Source organism: Echinops telfairi, unplaced genomic scaffold (genome assembly GCF_000313985.2).
Source record: "Echinops telfairi isolate 266 unplaced genomic scaffold, ASM31398v2 ScPeMD7_18;HRSCAF=68, whole genome shotgun sequence".
NCBI classification, from domain to species: domain Eukaryota; kingdom Metazoa; phylum Chordata; class Mammalia; order Afrosoricida; family Tenrecidae; genus Echinops; species Echinops telfairi.
In genome coordinates this window covers 66,427,596-66,444,813 of record NW_022103915.1, presented here as the reverse complement: position 1 = coordinate 66,444,813, position 17,218 = coordinate 66,427,596, and the positions used below count along the sequence as shown (strand labels likewise).

Sequence of the window (17,218 nt, the reverse complement as noted above, 5' to 3'; positions counted from 1 at the left end):
CCCCCTCCCACCTTATTTATAGCTACTGTGTTTTCTAGAGAAACTAAACCAGTGACAATCATATATGTACAAGAAAGAAGTTCATATCAAGAAAGCAGCCCACACAATTGCAGTGTATTCAAGCCCAGTCTGACTCAAGCCTGTGTGTTAGATGCTAAGCTGCAGGCTCTGTCCAACTCACACAGCTGCTGGTCCATGAATGAAGAAATCAGAGAGACTATAAACTGCTGGAGCAGATCAGATCTAAGGTCAATAGGCAGGCCACCAACAACTCTCAAGCTTGGCATGCCACATTGTGAGCCACAGATCCAAGTCTCGAGAGCCAGACACATAATCCAGGCCAGTAGGAAGAAGAGAAAGTGAGCTTCCTGCAGCCTGTATTTAAAAAGAAGGCATAAGCCGTTCCTTCAAAGAGAAGTTGTTCGGTAATGACCTGAACCAAAGATTGCTCCATCTAATCTGTAAATCACATTTTTAGGAGACATAAATACCAAACTACTGAGTATCTTGGCCCAGCCAAGTTGACACAAACCTAACTATTACAGCTTCTATTTTCTTGCTTGTTTGCTTTTTTATGTTTTTTTTCTTTTGCATACCAGAACAACCATACAGATTGTTTTGGAATTTATAGGCAAGCTTTTGTTTTGTTTTGTAGCTGATAGGTAAAATAATAACATAATCATTCAAACTAATAATAATAGTTATCTCATATGGAAATTTAAAATTTTAAATAAGACCTAAAATATAAAGTGTGCAACCTAACACATGATATGTAGTAATAATTAAGCCACCTTGGTGATGCAGCATCTAAAGCCATACAGTTCAAAGAGTCATTCTATGAGCCATAACACTTAGAGAGATACTCTCCAAAAGATTACAGTCTAGGGCCCTCTATGGGGAAGTCCTGCTGGAGTTTATAGGGTTACTACGACTCCGAATGTATGCTACACAACAACAACTCTGATCAATACTCAGCCAGGATGTACTGTGCTGTAGTGGGTAATTGTGGACCTATTGATCTTTGAATCTTATAGCAACCTGCTTATTGTGAGATAGAAGAGTGAATTTGTTAAGAGAAGGTCAAATTACTATACTAAAGTTAAGAAACACACACAAAAATTTAGATATACAAGTATAGATTTAGTTATATATAACTAACTGCAGAGAAACTCTGTGTAAAGATGACTTTGTGTCAGTGCTTTTACACATAAGCCTCAGTTACATTTGAGGCCATTTATAAATTACATGAGTATAAAGATGTCTGGTTTTATAATGCTATGTTCTCTGTATAAGGAAAAGAAGCATAAGAAATAGGGATGCACACTCTAAATATAAAAGGCTTTCTATATTCCTTAATAAATATATAATAACTGCCACTGGTACAGAGAAAATTCTGAGGAGAGACATATATGGCTACAAATCTTAGACCCAGCCGACTGGGAAACCTTCTCACCTAGAGGAGCAAACCATCTATCCTTTATTTGGAGAAATGGGTTTGGGTTGCACACGGTAGGGGGTGATTCACTCAACTCTTTTCTCTCTTTCTTTTTGCTCCATAGAGTAATAGGTTTCCTAGCTGTAATACTTACAGAAACAGATTGCCTGATCTTTTCTATTAAGGGGATCCTAGTTTGAACAGCAGATATTTTAGTTTAGCAGTTGAGTGATTAACTGTTGCTCCATATGACTCCTTAAAATGCAAAATAACAAGTCAAGCTGACCCTTGAAAAATTATATTCCACATGGAAGGTGGAACAGTGCCCTAAATTCCTCAACGAAAACCTGACTTAAAAATGTTATACGCAGCCAAACTATCATTCAACAGTAACTTCCCCACCCCACCCCCAAAGTAAACCTCGTTGCCATTGAGTTGGGCTGACTCTCTGATGCTTATGAGTTTCAGAGCTTTTAACGTTTTACAGGAGTAGAAAGCCCTTTCTCCCTCAGAGAGGTTCATGGTCTCAAACTGCTGACCTTGTGGTTAGCAATCCAACATGTAACCATTATGCTATCAGGGCTCCTTTCAATAGTATTCATATATAAAATGTGCATACATCATAACTTTTTCATGTAGTATTTACTAATATACTTAGAAATATATCTAGAACATTAAGTATATTTATAGAGAGTTTCAAATTATAAGAAATGTAAGCAGTTTCTAAATATAGGAATATTTAAATTCCTGAAAATTAGAGATTTGAAAATTGAAATTAAAGTTATATGCAATTTTCAAAAAAGCATCCTAAGCATATTATACATGTAAATGATTAAAATGCAAATCCATCAGTGAACAACTCTGTCTTCTCTTTTTATAGTGATTAATTACATTTTTCTGAAGCTCAATTTAGTTTTGCACATGCTGTTGCAATGGTCAATTAATTGTTTTTGTTATAGGGTACCCACCCACCAAGCCAAACCCACTGCCAAACCACTGCAGTAGATTCTGACTCATAATGACCCTGTAGGACAAACTAACTGTTCCTTTGGATTTTTAAGATTATAATCTTTATTGGAGCAGAGTGACTGATAGTTCTCCCTTTAGAGTCTAATATCTAAAAATAATTAGATATTTTGCTAGTTGCTTGATGGCCTTGAACTGGTGACCTTGCAATTAGCCAATAGCTTGAACTCCTTGCTCCACCAAGGCCCGTTGGCTAAGGTGACAAATCAAGATCATCAAGTTGAATCTGACACATTGTGACCCTGTATAAGAGTCCATGGATACAAGTCTTCATGGGTGCATATGTTATTGTTGTTAGGTTCTAACAACTTGGAATAGTCTACTGTTGGTGAATACTTGTTTTGTTTTATTTCATCCTTCAGTTTTCTTAGGATTAAAACAATGGTACAATGGGAATTCCTATTCTTATTTTTTTGCACTTAAGAGTTTTTTTCAGAACAATGGTTTTCACTGCATATTGAAACAAACTACTGAGATTTAACAAAAACATTCTGTGCCTGGGTTAATTATCTAAACATTTAAATTAGTTGTTCTGTGCTTGTCTGCAATAATAGACTGTTGAAGCTTTTTTTAGGTGGGTCTAATGTATCAAAAAAATGATAGTATCTTATAACTATGAGTGAAAGTGTTTAAGATTAGGTTGGGAATATGCATCTTTTTGCAAACTCTTTTCCAAAACGGCTACACTTTTATCCTTGACAGCAGTATAATGTACTTCTCTTTGCTTCCTTGGCCACCTTTAGATCTGGTACACTTCTTAATTTTTTCCAGTATGGTGCTTTGTTAGTCCAGGTAGACTAGAGAAACAAATTCATAGACAATCATATGTGTATAAGAAAGAGCTTTATATACAAGAGCAATTGAATATTGAGAAAATATCCCAGCCCAGTCCAGATCAAGTCCATAAGTCCAATATTAGTCCATAAGTCTGAAACCAATATATAAAGTCCTCTTCAGACTAACGAAACACATTCAATGATGCCAAATGGAAGAAGATCACAGGTCAGTGGGTGGGAAGTCTTGTGGATCCAGGGGTGTTGCAAGCATCACAGCACTGACGGGTCACAATGTGGCTTCTCCAAATCAGGGCATTAGCGTAGTTCCATGTGTTTTGTCAATAGAGCATCTCTCAGCGAGTGAGTAGAGAGAAAGAGAAGCATCTCCCAACTCCAAGGATAAATAATAGGAGTTCCAGAATCCTCAGGAGTAGGCCATGCCCACACAGAGACCTCATTGGCTATTTCCTGATTGACAGCTAGACTCCACCCCTACACTCTTAATCCTCAAATTGACACCAGATTATGTAACTACCACAGGTACTTATGAAAGATAACTCATTATGATTATAACTTACGTTTCCTGGGTTATCATTGCATTTTCTATTTTCAAATGGTTTTAGGGTTTATGGAGTTTTCAAGTTACATCTTTCAGTAAACAGTAAGTTATATATTTTGCCAATTGTTCCCATGGGTTATTTATCTTTTTCCTATTGATTTATGGGGATTTTTATTTATCCTGAACAAGGATTCATTGTCATTATTTCAAAAAGTGTGTCCCCAACTTTGTAAATTCCTACTAGTAAGTAACATAACAACTCCATTTTTGCTATTTTACAGATTTTGAACCCAGGCTATTCTTTTTCTTTTTGTAATAGAGAAAACTACCATTTTTTCTCTTTTGGTACCCGTGAGAAGTTCAAACCACTCACAACCAGGCCCACACCTGGGAATTCTCATTCTGGTCTTAGCCACCATAAAACCATTACCTTTGCTCTGACAAACTACCTGGACCAGATTGCTCCTGGCTTGCATGCCCCAGAAATTCCATTGGATATTAATGTGTCTTTTTATATCTTTTGATGACTGCATTTGCATTGGTCTTTATATTCTGTTATATAGTAATGAGATTAGAAAATATTATTATAAAAGTATATTTCCATTCTTTATTAATTTTCTTCAAGAGTTAATTCCTCATGTATCCCCAATATATGTTTCTTTCCTTACACATTATTGTGAGGGAAATATTTCCCTGAACTTTTGACTGTAGTAAGATGCCTGAACTAAATCCATATCTGCTTGCTGAATTTTGCAGAGTTTAAACTGAAGTTAACTATGCCTGCCTTTAGGCTCTGTATCTAGCTAGCAACCAGGGGTAGCTTAAGAAACATTTTCTCTGTAGTCAAGAAAGGATGTGGAAGGAATGCAACCTAAGGAAAAGGTCTTAACACAAATATATTTGTATAAAATGGCCTTAAGAAATATCACTTTCATGATAGAGATGTAGAAGAAATGTCTCATAAAAAAAAAAAAAAGACCTTGGGTGTCAACCCATTATTTAAATCCTCCAGGCAACCAGCAAGGTTTAACTTAAGCAAAATTTCTAAAGAAAAGGCCTTGGTGCAAAGTCATATCACCACCCTGGGTATGAGGCATCCCCAAGAAATATTGTATATCAAACTAGACATTTTAAAAACTGTTCTGGAAAGTATAAATTGTAAGCATTTTGTGACTATGATTGTAAATCCTTGTGCGCTGCGTGAATTCCTGTAAGTAACTCTTGCATCTGCGCGCCCCCTCTGTACCCCATTGCTACACTTGTAAACAGTGGTAGCCACTTTTAAACTTCATTTACCTCTCCCTAAATGACTTCCACTGAAAACTAAGCAGTCGATGCCTTTGTTGAAATTTACAAAATTAGCCTCATTATCTGTCCTTGCCGGAAACCTTTTCAATGAATTTATTAAGTTTCACTTTTATTGATGATTTCTTCCTTCTGATTAATTTTAATGTCAAATGAATCCTCTGAATTTCATTTTAAGGTCTGAATTTCTTCCTCTGACATTGTTCTAAATTCTTGGTAATTTGTTCATATTTATTAATGAGAACCAAGAATAATTATTAATGAGAAAAATGTGTAGAGTGGAATCATCAGTGTAATTAATATTTCTTCCTACAGTAATTCAGATTAGGATCACAAGAAGCATCATTCTGATGATTGCACATGGAATAGGGATCTTCTGATTGTCAGTCATCTTTAGAAAGTTGAGGGAGTTTCCTTTCTGAGTGTGTTAGTCTGAGTAGACTAGAGAAACAAATTCATAGACACATATGTGTATAAGAAAGAGTTTTATATACAAGAGCAATTGAATATTGAGAAAACATCCAGCCCGATCCAAACCAAGTCTGATATTAGCCCATATATCTGATACCAATCTATAAAGTTCTCTTCAGGCTCATGAAACTCATGCAATGATGCCAAATTCAGGAAGATCACAGGCCAGTTGGTGGGAAATCTTGTGGATTCAGTGGCATTGTAAACATCTCAGTGCTGGCAGGGGTCTTCACGTGGCTTCTCCAGCTCCAGAGGTCTGGCTCCATTAGCCTCTCTCCATGTGTCTTCTCCACGGGGATGTCTCAAAGGGAGTGAGCACGGGGATGTCTCAAAGGGAGTGAGCATGTGCCCCTCCTCCAGCGAGCTATTTATCTCCTTAGTGCCTCCAAATAAGGTGATCAAGCTACTACCTGATTGACAGGCTAGACTCCACCCCTTCACTTTGAATCCTCTAGTTGACACCAGATTATGTAACTACCACACTGACTGCAGGGTATATGTATGCCCCACTGTATCCAGAATTTATCTAGGCCATAGACCTATTTTGATCTCCAACCCAACAACTTATTTGGTAGACTTCAATGTCAGATTGCCACTTTACTGCTCAAGGGCAAAAATTAACTGGCAGCAATTTTCCTTGGGCTGGAGGCAACCCAGCCAGCCAAACTTCATACCTCATTGACCTCTGGAGGCTCCGGTGGATAACAGATTGTGTGGGCACCTTGGTGCAGACAAATCAATGCCCAAACTTCACATTTCACCATTTTATCCTCCTCCTTCATTCCTATTTTGTCCTCAGGTGCCATCTTACATCATGTGCCCCACCTTCCTCCTGTAGCACTTGTGTACAAACAATAGCACGACCTGCGAGGCAGGAATATACACCCACAGGGCAGCAAATAGAGAAGCTGGAGTATATGAAGCCGACACAACCTTGCTTGCTGAAAGCGAGGAGAACTTGAAGCACTTGTTGATGAACATGAAGGATATCCGCATTCAGTGTGAACCACATTCAAGGTATAAAAGACCAAAATCTCCACAACTGAGCCAATAGGTGACATCATAGTAAGTAAGGAAAAGTTTAAAGTTGTCAAGGATTTTGTCTTGTTTAGATCTATAATTGATGCTCCTGGAAGGACAAGTCAAGGCATAAAAAGATGCATTGCATTAGGTAAATCTAACATGAAACTTCCCTAGTGTATTTAAAAGCAGGGGTTTTACTTTGGGTACTAAGGTGCCCCTCACCAAAGTCATGATATTTTCAATTTCTCATATGCATGTGAAAGTTGGACATTGAATAAAAAAGAATGCAGAAGAATTTCTGGATTTAAATAGTGGAGCTGTTGAAGAATATTGTAAGTACCATCAACGGCCAAAAAGACAAACAAATCTATCTTGGAAGAAGTATGGCCATACTGCTCCTCAAAAACAAAGATGGCAATACTTCATCTTACATCTATTGGACATTACTTCAGGAGGGACCAATCCCTCGAGAAGGACGTCATGGTTGGTAAAGTAGAGGGCAGTGAAAAAGAGAATGGCCCTTGATGAGATAGATTGACACAGTGGCTGTATCACTGGATTCAAGCATAGGAACACTTGTGAGGATGGTGCAGGACTGGGCAGTGTCCATTCTGGTGTGCACAGCATTGTTATGGGGTGGAACTGACTTGATGGCAGCAACCTTCCACAACACAGTCAATGGTGGCCTAGGGCTGCCATAGATTCACTATTTTATTATCCTCCTTCTTTATTATGGCATGAGTTAATCTAGTAGGCTTGGTTCTACTTTTGTGTCTGAGCATTACTGAGAATTTTGACCTATCATCCACCCCATTGTTTGTGTACATAATGTCTAGTCACTTAAGAATTTAAACTGTACAAGTTAATAATTCATGTATAATTGAAGACTATCTGAAGCTGACCTATAATTGTATAATTTCTTTTTCTGGACAATGTTTTAAATTATGTACCATTGGCTTAATTAATAACACCATCAATAGAATTGCATTATGCACCTAGGGGTTGATGTATAATAACCTCTATTAAAAATTATAATGCTGTCTCTAATGTCAAAGTATCCTGTAGAAACCAAATGGTACCTGACTATCAGAAAAAATCATATCTGGGTTAGTAAAGGCTTGTCTTAAAACAAGCAACCATCTAAGTGAGGTATCAACTAAGTCCACATGGAACAAGCACACCAATCTCAGTGTTCTAAGGATTATAAATAAATAAAATCCAAAATTAATGGAGGGATTGGTGTCAGGTTTAAACACCTGGTTGGCAGAGGATTATTGATGACAGCAGAAGCCTAAAATCTAATTCAGAGTCCCCACATGGGTTAAGGTTCAGAAGAATCCCCTCTGACCATCGTCCAGGGATGTGAATAGATTTGCCATCAGACAGAGAGCATTGCAAAGTCAATATGGCAGATATAGTTAGGTTAAAATATAATACTGTATCTATTGTTCTCCATTTTGAACTATTTTAAAGTTATTCCACTTTTTAAAATATTTTCTGCTCCCTTTTTGATTGAGGTTTTTCTATGTATTATCTAATCCTTATTGGGTTTTCTGTTTGTTTGCTTCATATTTTTTTGTTTTGTATGATTTTCTGTATATGAAATCCAGGATAGATAGATCTATAGAGATAGTCACTGTGTTGATAATTTCCCAGGGGATGAAGGCATGGAATGGGAGGAAGGTGGAAGAAATGGGGAGCTAACAACAATGAGTATGAGAAGAAAATGTTCTCAAAGAAATTAATTGTAGTAATGATTACACAATTACTTTTAATATGATTGAATGATTAAATTGTATGATATGTGAAGTATATATCAATAAACTATTAAAAAGTCTATAGGCAGCAATGCTGAGATCTAGCACAACCAGTGGTTTTGGTTCATTGGTGTGTAATGAAAACTTTCAAATAAGATTTCTATTTTTATATCCTGATCAATCTGATCCTGGGTTGATTCTATTGTTTAACTTTAACTAATCACATTTTAGGACACTCTTTTATCACTGATGAGTGGTTCCAAATTTTTAATTTCTCATGGTTTTAATTTTTAATTATCTTATATCTACCATATACTTGTATTTTCCAGAAATCCTTCAGCAATATACATGCTAATATCTCTCAATTTTTTATTATGCCTGTGAGTGCAGTGATGCTTTTATATTTCTTCTCTTATTCAAATGGTATTTAAGGAAGGAGAACAAATCATCAGCCATCAGATATCTTGGATAGTAAACACTTACTCTTGCCTTTTTACTTGTGTAATTTTCTAATCATTTCCATTTAGCTTGCCTAGTGCTACATTCCTCCTTATTCCATGGCTTATCTTTTCTAATTACATTCAATTAGTGGGCAGATATTCCAACTTACTAGATTTTCTGCAACTGAACCATGAACATTTTATTTTCTCTCTTTGACATGGTTATCTTACTATTGTTCTAAGGAGTATATTTTAGGGACACCGTTCCTTCTGCATGAAGGGATTGACTTTTTCCCCCCGTTGTTCTTCCTCCCAGTTGACCAATGGTGTTTACCATTCGATTGAATTTAATCAGTCTTGTGACCTTTTAAAAAGTAGCTTACAGTAAAGCAATCAAACCATAGTACTGGTTAGAGTAAATCATATAAATATACTATTTTTCCTACAAAAAAGAATTGTTTACAAACAATTTTATTTGCTTCACATTTTCTCAATAACCTTTCCTCTTTTAATCTACTACATTTTCTTCCATGTTTCTTCATCAAAGATACAAAGGGAACAATGTGTGGTCTGAGTGTTATATAAATGAGTCATAAGCTGTGTGTGTGCAAATAGCCTCGCCCACCCTGCCGGCTGTCCCAGTGGCACATCTCAGGTCTCCCTTGAGCTCTGCAGTTGTGCGTAGCCATGGTGGTCCTGGCGGTTTGCCTCCAAGCGTGACAGTGACATGCAAGAATTTGACTCCGTAACCTTTCCACCCCAGAGGAAAATGTGGACTAGCCTTCAGGTGGTGAATATAGCAAAGATGATGTGAACGAACTGATGAAGGAAGATGTAGTAGATGATGAAGAACAGGCTCAGAAAGGCAAAGGAACACACAGAAAGTCTGTGGGCTTTCCAGGCAGGAAGAAAAAGCAAAGGGGCTTGGAAGAAGAAGAAGAAGAAGAAGAAAAAGAAGAAGAGGAGAAGGAGGAGGAGGACGGAGAATCAGGAGGAAGCAGGAGTCAGGAGGAAGATGAAGGGGCAGAACAGGAAAAGGATGCCGGGTCAGGAGGATGCAAGAAAAAAGGAGGATGAACTCTGGGCCAGCGTCCTCCCTGATGCGTGACCTAAATCACAAGGGTCCCCAAGTACATAAGCAAAGAGCGGAAGGATACAAGTGACACGTTCCAGTACTTTGTTGGCCAAAGCAGAAGCGATGGAGAAACCTAGAGAGAAAAGGTCAAGATCACCAGGTGTTTGACTGCTGGTGAAGAAGTCAGTGTGACTAAGGAGGTGGAGACTACTAAGGAATCCAAATGTTTCTAGAAGAAAAATGAGAATGAGTAGCCCTGGGCGAACTCCCATCGGCTCTGCCCTCACAGCCAGCGGGGTGTGGGGTTACAGGGACGAAGTGGCTTCAGCCATCGTCTGGGGAAGTTTGCAACTGAGAAGCAGATAATGAGCACCCTGAGAAGTCCAAATGGGACTGAAAAGAGTCAAAGAGGAAGTGGGCTGGCCATCTGTAATGAAGGGAAAGCAGGCTACATCGAACAGGAAGGTCGTCTGGGCTCATAAGGAAGTTTGAAATTGAGTGAGACCTAGGCTGAGCAAAATGACCCTGATGCAAGGAGAGAAAATCAATATTTGTAGTGTGAGCTTCTGTGCATTTGTGCAATGTTTCAGTTTCTCTCCTCAAGGTTTCCCGACAAGGTTTTTTTCTCTCCCACATTGAAATCCAGCGTGTGTATGTTGTCTGTCATGTAGTTTCACTCATTTTTACTTTTAAAAGTCTGTCCTTCATTCCAACACAGAGGGAGACACATGGAAGAGAAGATCACCCAGGGAGCAGTTTAGCACACAACATTTCTCTATTTCTTTAATCCTTCTTCTCTCCACTATTATGAAGCAAGTCCGGTGTACATTCATTGGTATAGATGAGAGCTTTTATTTTGCAGAAATCAGACTAGACAAACCCCTCAGAAACAGTAAAGGGAGTAATGACTTCAAGAGGGGAGAGTTAGAGGAGGGGGGGAGGGGGAACTGATAGCAGTGAATGGGCAAATAACCCCTCTCCTCCCTCAAGTGGGACGAATACTGGAATTGTAGTTGAAGGAATACAAGGGGCAGTGTAAGATATGCATCAATAACAATACACAATATATTAAGGGTTCACAAGGGTGGCAGGGCAGGAGAGGGAGTACAAAAGAGGAACTGATGTCAAGGGGCTCGAGAAGAGAGATAATGTTTGAATTGTTGATGGCAATATTTGTACATATATGCTTAATATAATGGACATATGGACTGTTAGAATATATGTAAGAGCCCCCAATAAAATGATTTATTAAAAAAATGAAATTAAAGTTTATCCTTTATAAAAGAAAGAAAGAAAAGAAAGCCAGTCCTGTGACAAGCTGCTGAAGATGATGGCTTCAATCAGTCAGTCAACAAAATAAACGAGGTATAAACCTCTCTATATTGACTGCTAGTTGCTGACTTCTTATAGAAAACTGACACCTATTAGCTCCAAAAAGCCTGATGGTGCCAAACTAAAATTTGTACTTATCCCAATTATGTTTTAAAGCTCAAATAAGCACAAGTTTTTGCCACTAAGGTTCTACTTGTTTTACTTGTTTACTTGTGAATAACTAACTTGTGTACAAATACCTTGTATATATACCTAACTTCTTTACGCACTTAAAACCAAAGCCAAACTCACGGCCACTGAATTGCTGCCAACTCGTGGTGCTCCTAAAGGACAGGGTGGCACTGACCCTCTGACTTTCCCAGACTGTGCTTCTTTATGGGAGGAGAAGCCCCATCTTTCTCCCTGGGAGCAGCTGGGGGTTTCAAAGGGTTGACCTTGCAAATCCCAGTCCAATGAGTAACCACTGTGCCTTCAGGGCTCCTTGTGTAAGCATCAGATAACAAGATAAATCCTATATTTATAAGGATATACGATAAATACCAGATTCTACATACGATAAATCATATGTATCCCTATCTATCCTAAATAATAAAATGATAAAGTTATGAGAACACTAAGGAGAATTGGTGTGGCTGGGTGATAAGTAGTGAACTACTAACCATAATGTGGCCGTTCAAATCCACTAGCCAGTATGTAGTAGAAAGATTCGGGTGTGTTCCCCCATAAAGATGCATCGTCTTGGCCAGCCTAAGGAGCCATTCTGTTCTATCCTATGCTTTCTGTTTGTTTTGTTTTAAGGTGCTACTGCCTTTGGAATCCTCTGACCCAGAGACTGTCCCCAAGCCCCACCTTGCAAGAAAATTCTGCCCCTGTGCCTTCTTTCACCATTCTCCTTTATAAGTAGCATTCCGGTTGGACTTCTTCCACGTTAGATTTGTCTGTTTTTTGGGCAGTCCCTTGTATTTTCAATATTCATTACCACAATTACCAATACCACAATTCAAATGCATACACTCTCCTGTGAACTTATTCGTTGTCCAACTTTCATCCTCATAGGAGGCAATTGACAATACCATGACATGGGTCAAGTACACATTGCACCTTGAAGTGACATCCTTGCTCTTCAATACTTTAAAAGTTCTTGTGAAACAGATTTTCTCAGTGCAGTGTACTGTTCAATAGTTTGACTGCTACTTCCATGACTGTAGAGCCAAGCATTTGAAAAACAAATAGCCTGGGTAACATTAAATTGCATAAAGGTGAAAGCAGAATAAGTCATTAGTGAACGTGATCATTTTAATGTATTTTAATAAAATGCACATTCCATAAGTAATTAAATGAAAGAAAACCTCCATGATATTTATTTTTCAATTATTTTGAATATATTTGCCCTATCCCTGTCTTAGTGAATGAGAAACTCTAATGCGAAATGTTAACCCCTTGGAAAAGAAAATCAATGTGTTGTCCCCCACCTCATACACAAAGGTTCTTTTTAACCGGAACTTATATTTATTCCTATTTTGTGACTTTTTCCCCATTAGTTTTATATTTCCCATTCTTTCTACTTTTCTTTTGTCTTCTCAAAGATCATTTACTTAGAGACTTAAAATTATGTTCAGTTAAGATGTATCTTTTTTCTACATTTTACTTTTAATAATATCATTATAACCCATTATGTATATATGCTGCTTATACTAATACTTATGTAAGGGTTCCCTTATTGTTGGGCTTTTAGTATGTTTCCAATTTAATCATAAACATTTATAAACATCTCTACATTAATTTCTGTAGAATGCCTAATGGTGTCATTTTTATGACATGCAAGGTTGAACATTTAAACATTCTTGCTTAATATAGAGCTGTCAAAATTTTCTCTAGACCTTTCATATCCACTTATATTTTTACTAAGAAACTAAGATAGCACGTATATTTAAACTTTAGTTCAAGCAGAATATTTCTATTTTTAGCTCTATATGAATTACTTATGGAAAAAAGCAAAGCCCACATTTCTCCCCAAGTTGTTGAAATACTAGGGAAGTATTTGGGTATGCATTACATAGATTCATTACATCCAATTTTTCTGTCAGTTAACCCACACCAAGTCTTTCCATTAAAGCAAAAACATTTTCCTAATTTAGTATCGATTTATGAATGTTGATTTGTCTCTTTTTGACATTTGTCCTCTTGCTATTACACTATTTATCCAATTTCATGAGTTTGTTAATCCCATATAATGAAATTCATTGTTGTTAAGGCAATTGTAACTCAATAGGTGAGAGTATAAATGATCCATAGGGTTTCCCAAATTTAATCATTAGCAAATCTTTTCCCATAGAGTAGCTTGTAAATTTTAACTAGGGACATTGTAATTACCAGTTAGGTGGTTCAGCCACTGCCCCGAGGACATATATATGTTTGTAATGTGTGTGCATGCACACACACATAATACACATATTCACATAATATGAAAATATACACGCATTTTTCAACCTTTGATATTCAGGATATATGAATTCATGCTTAGAAAGTCTAAGCACTCTCTCTATTCACAAATATAAACATCAAGATCAAATTAGATAGATGGCAAAGACAAAAGCCTGACTCTTCTTCAGTGGAGGAATCAGATTTGGGTTTTGGTCACGGGAGGTCAGTAGAGGGGCTCTATTCAGAAACATTGCTGGGCTGCTTATAAGGGAAGTAAATGAGGCACTTAAAATCTTTGAAATATTGTGAGTTTTCAAACAAGAACGAAACCATACACAAAATTCATGCATGAAAAATTATTTTAGTTTCTCTTAGTGTCAGGTTCTCAAGAGCTAGGGTTTTCCTGCACTAAAAAGTATATTTTCTTGTAGAAAAAGGGAGGTTCAAAGGTATTCAGATTTACTGAAAGTACGGACATTTATCACGTTGACTTGTATTTATGAGTTGAAAATGAGTTCAAGGAGAGTCAATAGCAGCAAAAAGATACTAGTGATATTACGTAGCAACAGTTATCGTATTTTTAATTCACTGGTTTCTATAGAAAGCATATGTTTTTACTTTTGTATTATAATGATTTCAACATTTTTAATTTTTACACCTCAAAAACTCTGAATTGTGCTACAGTTACTTTAACTATAAAATAATTAAAATGTATTTTTTTAAAGCTTGCTGTATGTATTATGCTTGGTTTTTTTGGATACTTAAAGGGAGATAATTCTTTTTGGGGAGAAACTATAAGCCTTTTAACAGCATCCCCAGCCTCTACCCAGTAGATACCAGCTACTCTCCTCAATGAGGAAAACAGAAACGATCTCCTGACATTGCCAAATGCACCCTGGAGGGACAGAGTCACTCCCAGTTGAGACACTGCTTTAAAAGAAAAGTTATACAGCCATTTTTATTATGAATGCATGGCATTTTTAAAAATGATGTTTAAATTTAGATGCCCCATTGTGGGTGTGGATACATATACGACAGGAATTCTTTGCTGCCATTCAGCAGGCAAGTCACTAATTTAATGAATTTTGTAGAAATATAAAATATAAAGCCTCACCAAAGTATATTCTTTACCTTTTGGGTAAAATTGTAAGGAAATTTTCATTTCACTTCTTGTTTTATGCCTTTCCCTGCCTTTGTTCAAGTGTCTCGGCACACGGAGACGACCCGCGTGTCTCTGCACAGTTCACTGAGGACATCTGCTTCTTTGCCCTCAGCCCCTCACAGAAATTTCAAAACAAATTAACAGCCATATGGCTTTACCTGTATCAAAATTTTTTTCTGAATATTCAGTCTATTTCAGCATATTAACATGTCCTAAAGGGAGAATCAAGAGTAATTTGATATTATTAGATAGACTAGAATATATGGCCTATTTATTCTTTAAAATTCTCTTTCTTCAGGTTTATATTTTCCCCCATTTTTTATACAACTACAGCATATCTTTGTAATGTAATTTTCTGGTCAATAGTGACACCTGTGAATATCATAATTTTTTTTTTATTCTCGTCAAATTTGGAAAGATTTGATGAATCCTCAAAAATGCTATTCTTTTAACTTTCCAAGTCAATTTGATTTTACTAAACAAAAAAGTTACACCCACATTGTAAAGTGCCTATGTATAAATCTCTGTTTCCTAATTTAAATTTTAAGTGTGTTAGTACCTCTGAGTCAGCATCAATTCACTGGCACAGTGGTCAGATTTTTGGATTCAAGAATATGCTGGAAATCTTAGCCTGAGCTATCAGACAACAACGAGAGATCACAGGCATACAGATGGTCAAGAGGGAGTTGTGGTGGTTCAGTGCCATCACGTGGGTTCCCACCCTTGGTGACCTTATCTATGCACAGCAGAACAAAGCACTACCTGGCCCTGCGCCTTCCTCCCAATTATTCCTGTGCCTGAGCGCATTGATGCAGCCTCTGTGTCCATCCGTCTCATTGAGGCCTTCCTCCTGTTCAACACCCTTCTACTTTTCTATGGGTGATATTTTTCTCCTGGGACTGGTCTCTTCTGACAATATGTCCAAAATAGCTAAGGCAAAATCTTGCCATCCTTGCCTCTAAGGAGCCCTCTGACCTTACTTCTTTCCATGCGTATCTGTATTGTCCTTTTCGCAGTCCATTGTACTTCAAAAGACAGTGTCAAAAAGACACTGCTAAATGGAAGAATATTCCATGTGAAAATATCAATTCTACCAAAAGCATCTCACAAATCAGCACAATTCCAGTCCATATTCTAACATCATTCTTTAAAGAAATGGAAAAAAATCTAATTATTGACTTTATATGGAGAGTAGAGACCCAGGATAAGGGAAGAACTTCTTAAAAAGAATAAAACAGGAAGTCGCTCACTTCCTGAATTCAACACCAATTACACAGCAGCAGTGAAAACAAGCTGGTACTCTTACAATGATACATTCATGGATTATTGGAATAGAATATAGAATCCAGGAAGAATATTTCCATCTACAAACAACTGATCTTCAATAGATAATCGTAATACATTAAATGCGGAATAGCTAGTCTCAGCCCACAGACAAAAATAACTCAAAGTGTGTAAAAACCTAAATGTAAGCCCCAGAACTATAAAGACAATAATAATCAGTGAGAAAATCGGGACAACCTTAAGTGCCCTGCTGCAGGGCATCAGTACACCATCAGACATGATGGAGGAAACTGCCCAGCAGAAAACAAAACAGACAACTGAAACCCACTAAAAGTAAGGCACCTATGTGGGTCAAAAGGCTTCATCAAAGAGTAAAAGGTGGCCACACAGTCTGGGGTACGAATTTCATCAATGACATAATCACAGTGCAATAATCTCTGCATGTATAAAAACCCCAACACGTCAAGAAAAAAAACACCCAGTTACAAAATTGGCAAAGGACATGAAAAAGTAGTTCAATAAAGATGACATGCAAGAATATAACAAACATATGAATAAATGTTCATAATCACTTGTCATATGAGATGTAAATCAAAACAACAATGGTGCTACCTACCACTGACAAGGACAGTACAGTTCAAAGAAACAGTTCAAAGAAACAGAAGACAGCAAATTGTGGAGAGGGTATAAAAATATTAGCACCCTCATACACGGATGTTGGGCCGTTGGGGCTGTAAACATGTGCAAACACTGTGGGAAGTGATATGCTACTACCTCAAACTACTGGGAAAAGAAATCCCATACAATCCTGCAATCCTGCTGCTGGGTACATATATCCTAAATAAGTAAGAGCGATAACAGGAGCAGACATATGCACATCTGTGTTCATTCCAGCAATGTTCATAATAGCAAGAAGATGGAAACAACATAAAGGCATCTCAGTATAAGACCATCTCAAGAAGCTTTAGTAAATGCGCAACAGAGTTCTATGTACTGTCAAAAAACTGCACTGAAACCAAAAAACACCTTTTGTCATGAATTTATTTGGAAGATTTTGTGACTGAAATTAGTCAATCACAGAAGGACAGCTACTGTAGGAGATGATTAGTGTTGGAAGGAAGGAAGGAAGGAAGGAAGGAAGGAAGGAAG

General features: G+C 37.3%; 1 pseudogene; it reads left to right on the top strand.

The window, feature by feature from the left end:
* The first annotated feature begins 9,519 nt into the window (after positions 1-9,519).
* Positions 9,520-10,349, top strand: LOC101659792 (annotated as a pseudogene).
* The last annotated feature ends 6,869 nt before the right edge of the window (positions 10,350-17,218 follow it).